The sequence below is a fragment of the Chionomys nivalis genome, chromosome 20 (assembly GCF_950005125.1).
Source record: "Chionomys nivalis chromosome 20, mChiNiv1.1, whole genome shotgun sequence".
NCBI classification, from domain to species: Eukaryota; Metazoa; Chordata; class Mammalia; order Rodentia; family Cricetidae; genus Chionomys; species Chionomys nivalis.
This window is the reverse complement of record NC_080105.1, coordinates 50,602,928-50,619,276: the sequence shown is the minus strand read 5'-3', so window position 1 is coordinate 50,619,276 and position 16,349 is coordinate 50,602,928. Positions and strand designations below refer to the sequence as shown.

The window sequence follows — 16,349 nt, the reverse complement described above, 5'->3', positions numbered from 1 at the left end:
TTGTTGGCAGTTGTTTAGTTTTGAGGCTTCATTCCTTGACTTTTAAGGTCGATGACAGGGTATCTATGTTATTCTGCTGTTTTCACCTTTGTAGGTGAGTTAGTATTTTCCCTTTTTTTTCTTTGTATTTTTGACATCTTGACATGTTTTGGAAATGCCTTTCTCTGGCAATTTCTATTTGGGGTTCTAAATGCCCTAAATTATATTTGTTTCTTCATAGTTTTGGAATATTTCTGCTATAATTCTATAGAATCTATTACTTTAATGTTTACTTAGCTCTTTCTTCTGTCTTATAGATTCTTAGGTTTGGTGTCTTTGTTGTATCCCAGAATTCTTGGACACTGTAGCCATGGACCTTTATTTATTTTTTTCTGATATTTAAATATAGTATTTCACCAACCTTGAACTCCAATCTTCAGTCTTCTTTCTTCTGTTTGACAGAGCCTATTATACTCTCTACTGTGTTTCATATTTGGTTCATTGAATTTTTTATTTCTAGTATTTTTATTTTTCACCACTCTCCAATTTGGTTCAAGAATTTGATTTTGACTCTTGCTTCCTAAAAGTGATGGTTTCCTCATTTGTTATCTTTACTTCTTTTTTTAAAAACTTTATTTAACTTTATTTTGTGTGCATTGGTATAACGATGTCAGATTCTCTTGAACTGGAGTTACAGACATACGAGCTGCCATGTGGGTGCTGGGAGTTGAACCTGGGTCCTCTGGAAGAGCAGTCAGTGCTCTTAACCACTGAGCCATCTCGCCAGCCCCTATCTTTATTACTTTAGGTGATACTGTGTTCTTGAGAATTTTAACATTGGGTAAATACTTGTAAATAGTATGTCAGATAAGGAGGATAGAAATAGAAAACAAGATCAGACCCAGATCAAGAAGATTAATAATGCTAACAAGATCTGGAGGCTTTTGCCTCTGCCCACGAAGATTTTTCCTGTGTGCCCAGCCTCAACTTCATCAAACCCTAGAAGGAGACTTTTCTATGCTTAGGGATATACAGAACTAGAACCAGATTTATCTTGGAATATCATTAACCCTCTTAATAGCCATTTATTGCACACTTCTATATCTGACCTAATAGCCTCCTATCTGGTAGCATCTTTGGAATGTACTAACTTCTCATTAAGACAAGCCCGAAAGAAAGGTGTCATCAGATAACCCCTATTGCAGAGACTCCTACACTTTGTTGAAACCCACTTATCTGATGTTCCCATAATGTATTTAGAAATGCCTTCATTATGGCTATTGTTTTGTAACTACATAGGTTCATGTAACCACTCTCAGGTTGGAACATGTTATTGGAGGCATCCCATTCCCAGCCAATGGTCACTCATATTTGATTCATAATAAGCTCTTTCGTATCCCTTCATATATGAGACCCAAGTTTTGCTTTGAAAGCAGAATTCTGTTTTATGACTATCACAGTTGCTCATGGTTTAATGAATTAGATGCTTATAAGGCTTCCATGAACATTTATAAGCCATAATGCTAATCCCAAAGATGGGAGGAGAAATACCACTGTCCCAATCATCATGGCCAAATTAATTAAAACAAACAACTTATTAAAACAGTTTTTTTTTTTATTTGTGTACATGGACTCCGTCCTTGTAAAGTGAGACTCAAGTGGTCAGCACTGGATGTGAAGAAGACAAGGTTCTTACAGTTCGGGGGTAGGTAGTTTCCAATGGGGATCTGGCAGGCACAATAGGTTACAGGAGCAGAACCGAAGCATAATATGTTGGCCATAACAACCTTGACCTGAAACAAAGACATGATTACAAAATGGTCATAACAAAGTAGGCATTACAACTAGTAGTCATAACAACCTTTGGAAACAAAGATGAGGTTGCAAGATGGTTATTTGGAGCAAAGATATGGTTGCCGTTGCCTGAAATAGGCAGCACAGAACAATTTGTAGTTAAGGTTATAGGCAGGGCATTTCCCAGTCCTTGAAAAGCAGAAATTTCATCATAAACAGGAATGACCCTATTTTGTTTTTACTATAAATGTCTTTTAAGCTGAAGATGGAGGCAGGATGGTTCATCACTATATCCGTAATACTTTTTAAATTAGTTGTTGCATAAGCTGTGAGACAGAGGCCAAGCTCATTATTTTCAGTATGGATGCTCCGTTATTGCAACATCATAATTTTCTCTCCAACTACTTCACCCTTTTGCACACAATTAACTGATCATTTCAACATGACTTTATTTCAGTAACAGTCTGTCCAAATAATCTTTTAACTCTTTCACCGAAACTACACTGTCTTACATACCTTTATTGTCAGGTCCCAAAGAAACCCACGACAAATGACTAGTAACAATGATGCCTATTTAACACATTGAGGTTCACACTGGCCTCCAGGCTTCCTCTGCATCACAAGCACTGTTACAGAGTCCTGGCTCCTCTCTGCTCTTCTTACCCCCACCCCCAACTCTAAACCTCTCCAGCTCCTGAGCTTTGCTCTCCTTCCCCCAGCATCTGATTCCTATAAAAAACCCGCCGTTTTGGCCACATACTCTCTTTTTGCCCTCTTGGTTCTCTATTCTTGGATCTTGGTCTCTTCTCTTTCCCCTCTCTCTCCTCTCACGGTCTGGTCTATTTTGCTGGCTATGCTCAGTCTGTACTCTTCCTGATGTCTCTGGCTGTTCTCTTCCTCATATCTGCAATAAAAACCTTCCCCACAAGCATACCCTTGGAGTGGTCATGCCTTCATCTTCATTTACTTATCAGAAGTCTTGGAATCAAGTGCTAGGGCCTCCTGCCCTTTTATTTCCAATTATTTGGTGGGCTGGAGAGAGATAACTTAGCAGTTAGGAGCATTTGCTGTTTTTTTTTTTTTTTTTTTTTTTCAGAAGACCTGAATTCCATTCCCAGCACTCATGTCTGGTAGCTCACAACTGGCTATTAACTCCAGCTCCAGGGGACCCAGTACCCTTTTCTGGCCTGCACAGGCACCTACATGCATGTGTGCACATACATATATGCACATCTTTTTTAATGTTATAATTCCTTTTTCTTCACAAAAAAAGTATTGGAAACTAGTTATAGTGGCTCACACTTGTAATCCCAGCTGAGAGGCTGAGACAGGAGGATTGGCCTGAATTTGAGGGTGTCTTTGGCTACACAGTGCAGGTCTGCCTGGGCTAGACTGACACCCTGTTTTTCAAAAGCAGTAGCAGAAGGCATCAGAATTGGCTCGTTATTTTTAGGATGATGTAACAGAGTGCCTTAGACTGGCTGGACTTTGTGAAGAGGGCACATGGCTCTGCAGGTGGAATGTCTAGGGTCAAAGCACCATGGGGTCAGGTGTCTGGCTTCAGATGCTGCCTCCCCTGGCAGAACTGCACCTTGCCTTTATTTCTGAAGGGCTCTTTCTTCGCCATGTTGGGTCTCCTGGTCTTAGGCACGTACAGGAAAGCTCTCACCATAATTACGTGACCTGAAGGACATAGAATTTGGGAGTGGCAGGAAGTTGTTCTTTTGAGGGGTGTGCTTCAGGGGCTTGACTAGCTTTTGTGTTTCTGTCTTTGAGCTTTTCTTCTGAGGAAAAGCTTCAAATCTTTCTTTCCCAATATTCTACTATGTAATTGGTTGTTTTTATCTGACCCTCCTCCTCTTCCTTTTCCCTGTGGCAGTTCGCGTATGTGGTTTCTTAGCAGTTTCAAGTTTGTTCTGATTGAGGTTCACTTGGGTTTATGTTTTCCTAAATTTGTTAAATTCTGAGCATGGCATTACTTCTCAAATAACTTTTCTATGCTCAACCATCTCTCTACTGTATTGATGTATGACTTTGACTACTGACTTTGCCCGACACCATGCTTATTGTTTGGAATTCTTTTTTCTGCACCTCCATGTTTGACAAATTCTGCAGACCCTTTCCTAGGGTCTCTCTGGCATTTGCATCTATTTCTGAGCCACCGAGTAAACTTTTCTTTCTCCGGTTATGCCAAGTCTTTCACTCCTAGAGTATGTTTCTCTTTTCCATCTTCCTATTCTCTGGTGAAATCTTTTCCTAGGGCAGAGGGTGTGTATAGCTCAGGGGTGGAGCTGTTGCCTGGCATCTGAGATGCCCTGGGTTCAAAAATCCAGCTTATGCCCAGTACCACAAAAATGAAATGGAATCTAGACCCATCTCTTCTTTTATTTCAGACGTGGTTGGAACAGATGCTTTAGACTGTCTGCTCACTTCAGTATCTGAGCCTTATCATGGTTGGCATTTACAGCCACTGTGTCTTGTTTATGTTTTGTTTTGCCAAATAATTCTGCACTGTATCTTGGGCAAATTGAGCATTATCTCATGGGACACTTGGTGTTGTGACATAACACAGTCTGTGGTTTGTTTCCATAAATTGAAATTGTTGCTTCTATAAGGAAGTCTGGTTTTCCAAATCTTTTTTAAAAATTATTTTTGAGACAGGGTTTCTCTGTGTATCTCTAGCTGTTGTGGAACTCACTCTGTAGAACATGCTGACCTCAAACTCACAGAGATCTGTGTGTCGCTGCCTCCCTGAGTGCTGGAATTAAAGACATGCGGCACCACTGCCTGTCTCCAAATCTTTTCTATACTCCTCTGGGCCTATTCTATGCTTTCAGACTCCAGAAGACTTCCCTCTCTCTGAACTCTCCCACATTGCTGATCTCCCAAACTCCTTTTCCAGGGTCTTTGGTCATAACAATCATTTTCCACTGGCATTTTCGCTGTCTGTGTCTCCACTGCAATTGTGTAGATGTGTAAGGTGGAGGGGCTGGGAGAGGAGAAAAATGGGGAAAGGAAGAGGGAGGAGGAGACAAAGAGGAGAGGAAAGGAGAAGGGAGGGAACAGGAAAGTGGGAGAGAGGAGAGAGCAGGAGGGGAGATGTCAGAGAAAGAGAAGAGGGAGAGGCTGAGAGGAAAGGAGAGTGGAGGAGGAAGGGGTGAGGATGAAGGGGAAGGAAAAGCTGGATTTACCCCTCACAATCTTCTGCTCACAGCAGGCTTTGCTAGGCTCTTTAATGGGAACAAGAGGTTCTTCCCGAAACTTGAACCTTGTGCCTTTTATGCACATCACATGGTTCTGTACCTCAATCTGCCAGGGCAACTGTGGGTAAAAGCGAGAATGAAAACTCAAGCTGTACTTGGTGGCATACATCTGTAAGCTCAGCCATCAGGAGGCAAGGGGCCCCAAATTCAAGGCTAGCCTGAGAAATACAGTGATTCTGTACCAAAAGTACTACCCACAGGTTCTGGTAATTAAGAAAAAAATGGTGGTGGGTTCTAGGATGTGTGTGTGTGTGTGTGTGTGTGTGTGTGAGAGAGAGAGAGAGAGAGAGAGAGAGAGAGAGAGAGAATATGCACACAAACATGAGAGAGAAAGAGAGAGAGAGAGAATATGCACACGAACATGAGAGAGAGAGAGAGAGAGAGAGAAAGAGAGAGAGAATATCCACACGAACATGAGAGAGAAAGAGAGAGAGAGAGAATATGCACACGAACATGAGAGAGAGAGAGAGAGAGAGAGAGAGAGAGAGAGAGAGAGAGAGAGAGAGAGAGAGAATATGCACACGAACATGTACCAACCATGCATGTGGACGTCGGAGGCAACCTTGCAGGAGTCCATCCTTTCTTCCCAGCCTGTGATGCTGCATCTCTCCTGTTCTTTCTACTTCTCCTTTGCTTACTCTAGGCTAGCGAGCCTGTGAACCGCTGGGCGATGCTCCTGACTCTCTCTCCCATCTCTTACTAGAAGTGCTAGGATTACAGAGGAGAGCCACTGCACTCAGCTTTTTAAGTGGATCCCAAGGATCAGACACAGCTCATCAGGCTTGCACAACAAGTGTCTGTACTCGATAAGCCATCACCCCCAAGCCCTATTTTTGAAAAATAGGCTTTTAAGATCTATTTATGTATTTTACGTATATGGGTGTTTTGTCTGCACATAAGGAAAGGTCATTGGATCCCATTGAGCTACAGTTATAGATGGTTGTGAGCCACCATGTGGGTACTGGGAATTGAACTCAGGGCTTCTCACTGGAAGAACAGCCAGCACTCTTAACTGCTGAGCCATCTCTCTGGCCCCTATTTTTGAAACTTTTATTCCTCTTTTCTACCTGCCTGTTGTTCATCTCTTAAAGTCTCCGGGTAGTGGCTGCTTCCCTCCATGTTACTCATAACCAGTGAACCAGGTTGGTAGTAACATGCTTGCTGAATGAAAAACAGAGGTGAAGGCACTGAGTCTGTGAAGGTGAGCACCCCTCTCTTCTCCATGGTGACCCTGGCAACTGCATGCTCCATGGTAACACACACACATGCACACACACACACACACACACACACAAATACTGGATTTTCACTGCCAAAGGGAGAATGAACAACAAAACATAAAAGTGATCAAAACCAGAATTGAACTCAGTTCATGCCGTGAGTCTGAAGCTGAATCGATGCTGGGAGAACAGATCTTTTGCTGAAGGCTTGAAGTAGCTGAACACGGGCAAGCCTGCACCCATTGTTTTTTTCTCTGTGGATATAATGTGACCATCTGCTTCAAGCTCCTGCTGCCTTGACTTCCCAACTGTGGTGGACTGTACCTTGCACTGTCAGCTAAAACAAACCTTTTCTCCCTTGAGTTGCTTTTGAAGGGTACTTTTCATAGGTGCTTTTGACAGAGGCGTTGACAACTCCTGCCAGCCATTAAATCATACATAGGATGGATGCTAATGATGAGGAACAGAGAAGGCTTTTAGAAACTTCCTCATTTTTATTTTTTTATATATGGGTGCTTGCCTACCTTTATGTCTATGCTGGGACTTGAACCTAGGCCTATCTGGAAGAACATGTCAGTGCTCTTAACCACTGAGCCAATTCTCTAGCCTCAGAGAAAGAAAGAGACAGAGAGAGAGAGAGAGAGAGAGAGAGAGAGAGAGAGAGAGAGAGAGAGAGAGAGAGATTGACACTGATTCAGAAGGAACATGGTGGAAGTTGTAGGTTGTAGTGGTACATTCTGCTATGAACCTTAACATTTTTTTCTAAACACTCCAGGTTTAGATGTCTGGTAGGAAGATTTCTTTTATAAACATTAGCAACTCGAGAGAACTAATCTGTGCATCGGAGAGTCGGCATCAATTATCAGAGCATCAGAACCCACACTGAGAATTAGACTCAGGCAAAAACACCTGAGTAGCAGGTGTGGCGGAGAGCAGCAACAGCTGGAGACTTTCAAGAATGAACTTAGCCTTTCCTAAGTCGGTTGCAGGGAGTTATGGTCAGTCCTCTAGTGGAGACCCCCACAGTGTTGTGCAAGCAGAGGAACCAGAACAGACAAGCCTGGGCATGCTCTTGGCAGGAAGAAAAACAGTGTGAAGTTGGCGGCAGAGTACAAGGCTGAGAGGAAGAGCTTGCCAAGACAGATTGATAAACTAACCTGCCTCCATCTTGGGTTTGAAAGCCATATTATACTAAAGACAATCTAGGTTTATTACTATTTATAATTAAATCTGTTTCATAAGGATTGGGCTATGTCTCGTCACCTTAATTTACAAATGGTTCTGTACTGCCTGCCTGCTCCAGAGACAGCAGCCATGCCTTTGTTTCAAAAGATTGTTATAACCACCTTGCAGCCATGATTTTGTTTCAAAAGGTTGTTACGACCAAAAAGTCAACTGAGGCCAGAGGTCATTTGGAAGCAGGAAGAATTTTCTTTCGGCGGTTTCATCTAATTTGAAGATGGAACATGCTGGAAACAAGGATCTGAGCCGCACAGGAGAGCTGAGAGAAGTGGACTGCCAGATGTCTGGTCAGCCAAGAACATCCTCTGTGAAGAGCCCTGCAAAGGGAAAAGACAAAACAAGACAGCAAAGGAGAGCAGGTGTAGACCAAAAGAGGAAGCGGGAGATGCTGAAACTCTAAGACCCACTCGTAGGAAGGTACCAGTTCCTGCTCTACAGGTTCATCTGCCCGCCCCGAGCCCCCGTTGAGCCTGATTCACCAAGATGTTTTGTGGGCATGGTGCCAGGAGATGAAGCTGAACAGCAAAGATCAGAAATTGGAGGCTTATAAACGACCCCTTGCAGGGACTTTCCCCGACCAAATGCCTGATTTAAAAAATGTTCCTGACACACCAAAAGAAGCCAGGGTGAAAACATTTCAGAAAAATATGAAGACAGAGACAGAGGAGGGACAAGTGCCTTGTCCTCAGGTGACAGTTCCCCTTGAAGTGGTCCCTGAAGCCAAGGAGCAGGTACCTTCTGTCCTCTTTGAAGAGGTCAGCACCACTGTTGTGACAACTGCCTCTGAGGCAGTGTTGGTGTCTAGGGCCAGAACTGCAGCCAATGCTAAGAAGAACAAGGCCCTGCAGTCCATGGCAACACCAGAGACCTATGGGAAATTGTGATGTGTGGTCCACGGGGGAAGCTTTCCTGCAGACTCAAGTGACTGGGTTCGGCTGCAGTTCCGTGCTGGACGAGCCTGGGTACCTGAGAAGGGAAAGTGATTGTTCTCTTCCTGCTGCCAGCTTGCACCTTTCCAACCCCCCCCTCCCCCACACCCACCTGGAGGACAATGTGCTGTGCCCCACGTGTGTTCACAGGAACAAGGGCTTGAATAAGAGCCTCTAAGTATAAGGGAGGATCTCAGGTTTGGGCTAGCTGCTGTCATCACCCACTCTTGTGAGTGGTCTACGGAACTGTAGCTAAGACTGAGACTGATGGAAATTCACATCTGTGCACTTAAAGGTGCCCGAAGAACCCAGAAACTATGGGACCTTGTTTGTTAGTCGTTGCTGTAGTACAAGCAGCTTGGAAAAAGAGCCAGTGAAGCCACCAAAATGCAACAGGTCCACCTCTGCTCATTGTGGGGACTGCATACTCTTAAGTGGCTATGCCTCCTACTATTGTGTGAAAACAGGAAAGTGTCCTACCATAGGCTTTGCTGCCAGGGGGTCCTGGGGCGGGAATATGGCATCTCCAGATGTAGGACCTGCTTGTCCTGTCACCGCCAATGGGGTCACAGGCAGTTCTGTGGTCCACTCTAAAGACTTAGCTTATGCCTGTAGCCTCTACATTCCCTCTTTCCGGGGTTGTATTATGTTGTTAGTGCTTGGGTTTGTTTTCTGTTGTTGCAAAATATTAAACAAAATCTGGTTTGTGAAAAAAAAAGGTTGCTATGACCAACTTGTTATGCTTATGTTCCTTACGTTCTACTTCTGCGATCCCTGCTTATTTGCCTGATAAATTTCCCATTTGGAAACCCCCTATTTTCTATATTATATTAGCCATATATTATTATATTATATATTATCTATATTAACTATTAAAATCTAAATATTTATAGCTCAGGATAACTGAGCTATTAAAACCTTATCTTCCTCACATCCAATGCTGACCACCTAACCCCAGCCTTAGTGGGAGACAGCCCATGTACAGGAATAAAAAATGATCAATTTTATTGGCCTCATTTGGGCCAGTGGTCTTTCTCCTTGCATCTGTGGGATTAACATGACAGTATGTGTTCAGATACTACAAGATGAAACAGTCTGTTGTTTTTCTAGAGAACAAAAAAGTCTGTGTGAAGCATCAGTGTTGGAAAGCCAGCAAGGATGAGAGCTCAGATAGGCTGCAGAAAGCCGAGTGCTGTCCTAAGGGGCTTGCTTGGTGAGGGATCGCTTCTGTGCAAAGATCTTAAGGCCACTCTAGTACAACAGGAGAAGGTCATGTTTTATGAAGAATCAATAACTTCCATGTAATGTCCTTGCTGGCGGTCAATGGGATGCCTCAGAGCATTTGACTTTTTCCTTCCTGACAGGCACACAGGCTGTTTCTCTCTCTCCAAGCTCGTCTCTTCTGGCCTTCTGTGGCATTTGTGGTTTGGGTTTGCATGGCCTTGTTCATGATTTGGAGTCATGTCCCTACTGAGATCCAGTGCTTAGCTGTGTGTGGCCATCAACGGTGTCTCAGCTGGCCCAGGACTTAATCACCTTGGATCCAGTTACTGGGAAGGAGGGGAGGGAGTCTTTAGAACAGGATGACTGTAGTGCTGCCTTGCTTGGCAGTGCCTGTAGAATGCCTTCCAAAAGAAGGCACATGGACAGAGAAACTCTCCATTAATATCTCACAAGTCGGGATTAGCATTTTAGGTGTGCAGCAACTGACCTGTCAGACTGAGTCAACTTCTTCCAGGAACTTCATTCCCAGAAAATAAAGCTGTTTGCCAAGGGCTTAAGTAACTCCCAGGAAAGCACAGCTTCCTAGAGTGCAGATTTCCTCTGAAGTTTGGTCAATGTGTTTTATAGACTTACTTGCTGTGCATTGGTCCAGGCTACAGAAAGACAGCAAGAGCAAAATAAAGCGCTTCACCAGGATCCGCCATTCTCGCCATCATGTCACACAGAAGACATGTAGTAAGACAGAAGCAGAAGAAGGGAGTTTATCCTGAAGGCATAGATATGATACTCTGCCTCACAAATTCTAGTTCTAGGCTGAAACGATGACTCAGTAGGTATAAGTTCATAAAAGCCGTGTGAAGATGGGTGAGACCTGACTCCATGAAGTCATCTTCTGATCCACACACACGTATTGTAGCAAACATGCCCCCTTATCATGCATGCACTGCTTACACCTTGATCTTCCTAGGGAGCAGACTCCTGGGACAAAAATTAAAGAGTGGAAAGTGGCTCAGTTCTGAATGGCTGGATGCTGTGCTCCTGAATCTGACAGTCCCATGCCCATGCAGCTATAGATGTGGTCCACAACACAGCACTGCAGATCAGAGTCAGGACTTGGAGATTTTACTGAGGCAGGAGCATTTCCAGCAGAGAAGTCACAGGATCTGTGCCTCCTGTATTTGTTGGCTCGGTGTGGGTAACCAAGTACCACATACTGGGGCTCAAACAACAGAGGTCTACTGTTGCCATGCTGGGAGTAGTGGGCGGAAAGCGAGACTGGCAGGATAGAGTTCTGAGGACTGGCAGGGGAGGGCCTGTTCCTGGCTTCTCTCTTTGGCTTAAAGATGCCTTTGTTCTTTGTCCTCTTTTCGAAGACATCTGCTTTGAGAGTCTGTAGTCCAAAGTTTTGTTGTTAAAGTTACCCTCTTCACCTCCTTTTAATTTGGTTACCTCTATGAAGGCCTTCTAAACATAAGGCCACTTTCCAAGTTGCAGGAGGGAGAATTTTACATGAACTTGGGAAAGCACAGTTTAGCCCCCACCAGCTACTATCCAGAGGATCTAGTGAACCGAGTGCAACAGGCACATGGGTGTGGGCCAAGGAGACTAGTTCAGAGGTGGTTATACTTATGCCTATAGGACCAACTAGTGTCTGGGAAGTGTGGTCACTGATACAGGGTGGATAGGGTGTATGGTGATGGTGAAACCAGTAGAGCTTGCTGATGGGTTGGGTGAAGAGTTGGGCATGTTGCTCATTGACCTCCTTTCTTCCTCAAGACTTCAACACTTGTGATTCCTCAGTTGGGAAGACGGTCTTTCATCTTTGTGTGACGATCATATCATTCCTAACGTCAGTGTTCTATTCTGAACATCCTTTAGTATTAGAGTTTAAAGATGCCACTGTATAAACTCTACTGTACACATCAGTTTCAAATCACTGATTCTCATAGTTTCACCTTTTGTCTCTTACCATTGACATTAATTTCTGCCAAGCAGACTTTAGAAATCTGTTACTAGACTCCCAATCAGTATCAGGCATATAAGAACTAACAATTCTCTCTGGTGCTGGCTTAAATATGGGCAGGTAAGGAATTAGGGGACGACACGGAATAAGCTGGAGGTTTTATCGTGGATGGTAAGATGGGTAATAATCCTACTTCAAACAGGGATTAATAATTGATATGAATTATTCAGGCCTAAATTTGAATGTCCCCGCAGGGTCATGTCTGCAACGCCTGCTCTTCAGCTGGTGGTACTATTCTGGGAGGCTCCTGAATCTTTTGGCCGAAGTGTATCAATACAGACAGGCCTTTAAAGACTATAGCCTTGCCCTGTGTCTGGCTTTACTTGCTGTTTCCTCACTTGTGACAGCCTCCGTCTTCCCTATTACCATGGACTGAAATCCTCTGAAACCAGGAACCAAAATAAAACTTTACTCACTTGTCTCTGTCCAGTACTTCATCAAATTGATGCAAAATAAACAAATAACATAATAACATTTTTGTGCGCGCATGTGTGTGTGTGTGTGTAACTGGAGGGTGGGTTCCACAGTAGCCTTGTTTCTTGTGTTGTTAGGGCTCCTGCCGGTAAAATTACAGACTTGAGAATTTCATCAAAGGTTTCATTTTTCCCTTTTGTCTTCAATAAAAAACTGACTTCTGAGCCATGTGATGGGGACATGTGCCTTTAATCTCAGCACTCGGGAAGTAGAGGCACGCAGCTCTCTGTGAGTTTGAGGCCAGCCTGATCTACAAAGTGAGTTCCAGGACAGCCAGGGCTACACAGAGAAACCCTGTTTTGGAGGAAACAAACAAACAAACCAAATACAAACCAACAATAAAAACCCTGACTTGAGCCGGGCGGTGGTGGCGCACGCCTTTAATCCCAGCACTCGGGAGGCAGAGGCAGGTGGATCTCTGTGAGTTCGAGGCCAGCCTGGTCTACAAGAGGTAGTTCCAGGACAGGAACCAAAAAGCTACGGAGAAACCCTGTCTCGAAAAATAAAAATAAAAAACCAAAAAAAAAAAACAAAACAAACCCTGACTTGAGCCAGACACACTGGTATGTGCCTAGAGTCCCAGAACGTGAGAGGACTGCTTGAGCTCAGGAATGAGAAACTAGCCACAGTGAGACTATCCTAAAACAAGAGGACCTCCAAAATGGCTTCCTCCTTCATGTCATTTATTCTTTTAAAAATAATAATAAACCTTTTATACTTTAAATAGCATATATATACATATATGTATATAAACTATATTTTTAAAACAGCAAAAAGTAAGAAGGATGGTTCTGCTTATGTTTTTATTTCTGCCAATCTCCCTATTGCCAGGTGTAAAAGATGATACTGGGTGTGTTGTTCCTTGGTTATGAACTGACACTGGGAGGGGAACACACTTACGTGAAACATTCTACAAGTCTGATTGACTGATTAGAAGTTATTTGAATTGTGGGGAACTGGAATGTTGCAGGTCTAGAGCCCATTATCTTGAGTTATCCTTAGCTCTCTAAATAGCCGTTTATTGCCCACCCGTGTGACCTAACACCCTCATGATGATTAGGTAAATACTTCTGTAATGTACAATCATGACCTGTAGTTTCCAGAACTCAAAGGCTATGAATGTCATCAGATAACATCTGAAGCATGCCGCAGATTTACCCACTTCCCTGTAACCTGACATCATCATCATCATGCATCCACCAAATTATCTGAAAAATAACTTGACTGACCACTTTCCTTTTTTGAGTACTATAAAAACATCAGGAAACGGTTACCATGTTGAAGAATGCTATTTGGTAGTAACCCAAATCTGTGTTCCCTGCTGTGGTCACTCTTATTTGGCTCTAGAATAAATTGTCTCTTATTCCCTTTGAAGTGAGGGTGGAGGATTTTGCAACAGTTGGTGGGAGCCAATGAATAAAATCTGGCCCCATTCAGATATGGATGCAGATTCGGAAAAAAAAATGGAGAGAGAACATTTTAGTAGCCTTTTCAAATAATGTGAACATTCTCTTATATTGTACCAAAGTCAGGAACTCATAGCTTCTTCAAGATGAGGTAATTTTGGTACTGCTAATTAACAAATGTAAGAAAGACATTCAGAAAAAACCATGCACTCAAGTATTGTCTGTAAACACTATGCTTGGGATATTTAGACACTATTCACTGAGTTAGGCAGTTTCATCACACATCTCTGAAAGTCACAACAGTTGCTATGGCAACATTATTCAAAAAAGTTCAAGTGTTGGTAACAGGGGATGCTAGGTAGTGAGAAGGGGAATCAAAGGGCCATTGGTAGTCAGCTGCTTCCCGGGCTCCATTTGGGACATGTAAGTACCAGTGTGGTAATGACGCTAAGAGCATCTTAAAGGTCACTAAACCCTCTCTGTAAGTGGTCAGTGGTTGATGACACATTCTCATGCAGACAGCAGGAGCTTCCCTTGGCCGGGCAAAGCCAAAGACTTCCTGTGATGAGCAGAAAATCTGTTTTATAATCTGGGGAAGACAGCTTGAAGCCAGAGGGGAAAAGAAATCATGGTACACCTCAAAGCATGTCCTGACATGGACGTGCACCTCATAAACCCTTCCCTCGACTCTTTATAGCCCCTCACTGCTAAGCCTGCCCACTTGAAACCAGAACATTTTCTTTTCCTCTAGCTTCTTTAGATACCAGCCAAACTCCTACACTTGCTTGCTCTGACACTGTTGGGGAATATTATTTTCAGGTGTTTGACTTTTGTTTATGCTGCATTTCTTTAACTCTGCGAAGCTGTGTTACTGTGCCTGTCTAAAATGCCTGATGGTCCCAATAAGGAGATGAATGGCCAATGGCAAGGCAGGAGCAAAGATAGGCAGGGCTGGCAGGCAGAGAGTATAGAGAGGAGAGAGGATGAGGAACAATAGAACAAGGAGAAGAGGACATCAGGGGCCAGCCACGGAGTAAGAAGGAAAGAAAAATACACAGAAGAAAGATACCCCAGAGGGAAAAGGTAGACGGGATAACTTAATATAAGAAAAGTTGGCAAGAAACAAGCCAAGCTAAGGCCGGACATTTAAAATTAAGGATAAGCCTCTGCGTGTGAGGTTTATTTGGGAGCTGGGCAGTGGGCCCCTCAAAAAGCCAAGAGTAAAACAGCCTACAACATGACACTCCAGGTTTTCTCGCTTCCTGAAGACCCTCTCTATCAATACCACCCCAGTTCCATTGCTGAAGCATGCGTGTTTTCTTGACCTCTAACTCAGAAAACATCTTGTTTGCCTACCTTTTTTCCCCCTCCAAACCTAACTGTCCTTGAATTTCCTCCCGGAGTCCGCTTTGAAATACTGTGTTCCTCAGTGATAACAGAAGGTGTCAGGCTTGTGGGAGCAAACACAGTTACTGTCTCAGGAATGAGGAAACAGAGTCAAAGACACAGCTGAAGAGATTAGGAATTAGACAGACTCCCTGGTAAACAGATAAGGAGAAAGACCATGGCTAGATATTAAAGGTGGAGAATTTCCAAGATGGCTGGCTTCTTCCTGGCCCTTCTAGTTTGAAACGGAAGTCTGGAAGCTGAAAATAAAAGCCTTGTTGGCTTTGTCCCGCAACAGCTAGTCCCTACTGATGGATTAGCTCAACCAAGTTCAAGGCTTTATGACGTGTTACACTACGTGGCGGCTGGCCAATCAACCATCCTATATTTCTTCAAACTGATCAACCCTAAATTAGGAGAGGAAAACTCTTAAGACTTAAAATACCATCTCCAAGAAGAGATTTATTTTTTTGTTTTTTTGTTTTGGCTGAGTCTCTGCTTTACTTTGTAGTGTCTTTTTGTTTTTCCCTCTGTATGTCTGCTGTGTGCATGTATGTTCTCATCCCCAATAGCACCTTTTAACTGCTGATTCTGTCTGTGTGGTGTTTGAGATTTTTCCAATACCACAACAAACCTGATCAAGACATCTAGGTTGTATCAATTTGGGGCTACAGAGATAGCCAGGATTATACTCTGACAAGGGAAAAAGCCACCAAGGCTACATAAAGGGTTTAATACATGTCTTTTCTCTATAAATGACTTTTCTAGTGAGATTCCTAGAAGTGGAAATTTACGGTTGGGAAGAGAGGGCCTCAGGTACATAACTGTGTTGGAAATCCTGTGTCTCTGTCGACAAAGCTGACATCTGACATTGAGATGCCAATGTCCCTACCGATGGTCATCTATCATGTGTATATCACTGGCCAACAGAGAACCCCGAACTTCCAGGGACCTTCAGGTTGGCTCAGTCCCTGCTTTTGATGTGGTTTATTCAACTGCTGGTCTGCCAGTCTGAATCTGCTGTCCATCTGCCTAACAGTTCCTGTCTGGACTAAGTTCTGTCCTTTCATCTCTGCATCTGTAAACTGGACAGTTTGTCAAATCCATGGCCCAAGCACAGTAGCTTCTTCCCTGTTGCTGGGTTTGTGGCTGCATGTTATCAATGCAGAGACTCTTGTATCCTTATCAGTTTCCCAAGCTTTGGCTTCCCAAGGCTTTTTAAACTCCTTGCCCTCTTTGAAGCCCGGGTAGTCATATAACCGTACATAATGACATATATACAAACAAAAACATAGATGATAAACTGAGTGGTGTGTGATCTGAGAGTTAATATTAGTAATTACTCCTGCAATAAAAGAACCTGGGTTGGCCTTAGCCAGGGCTACCACGTAAAGTGGGACTCTTTGGTC

General features: G+C 43.4%; 1 pseudogene; it reads left to right on the top strand.

The window, feature by feature from the left end:
* The first annotated feature begins 7,715 nt into the window (after positions 1–7,715).
* LOC130862646 (developmental pluripotency-associated protein 4-like) lies at positions 7,716–8,605 on the top strand (annotated as a pseudogene).
* The last annotated feature ends 7,744 nt before the right edge of the window (positions 8,606–16,349 follow it).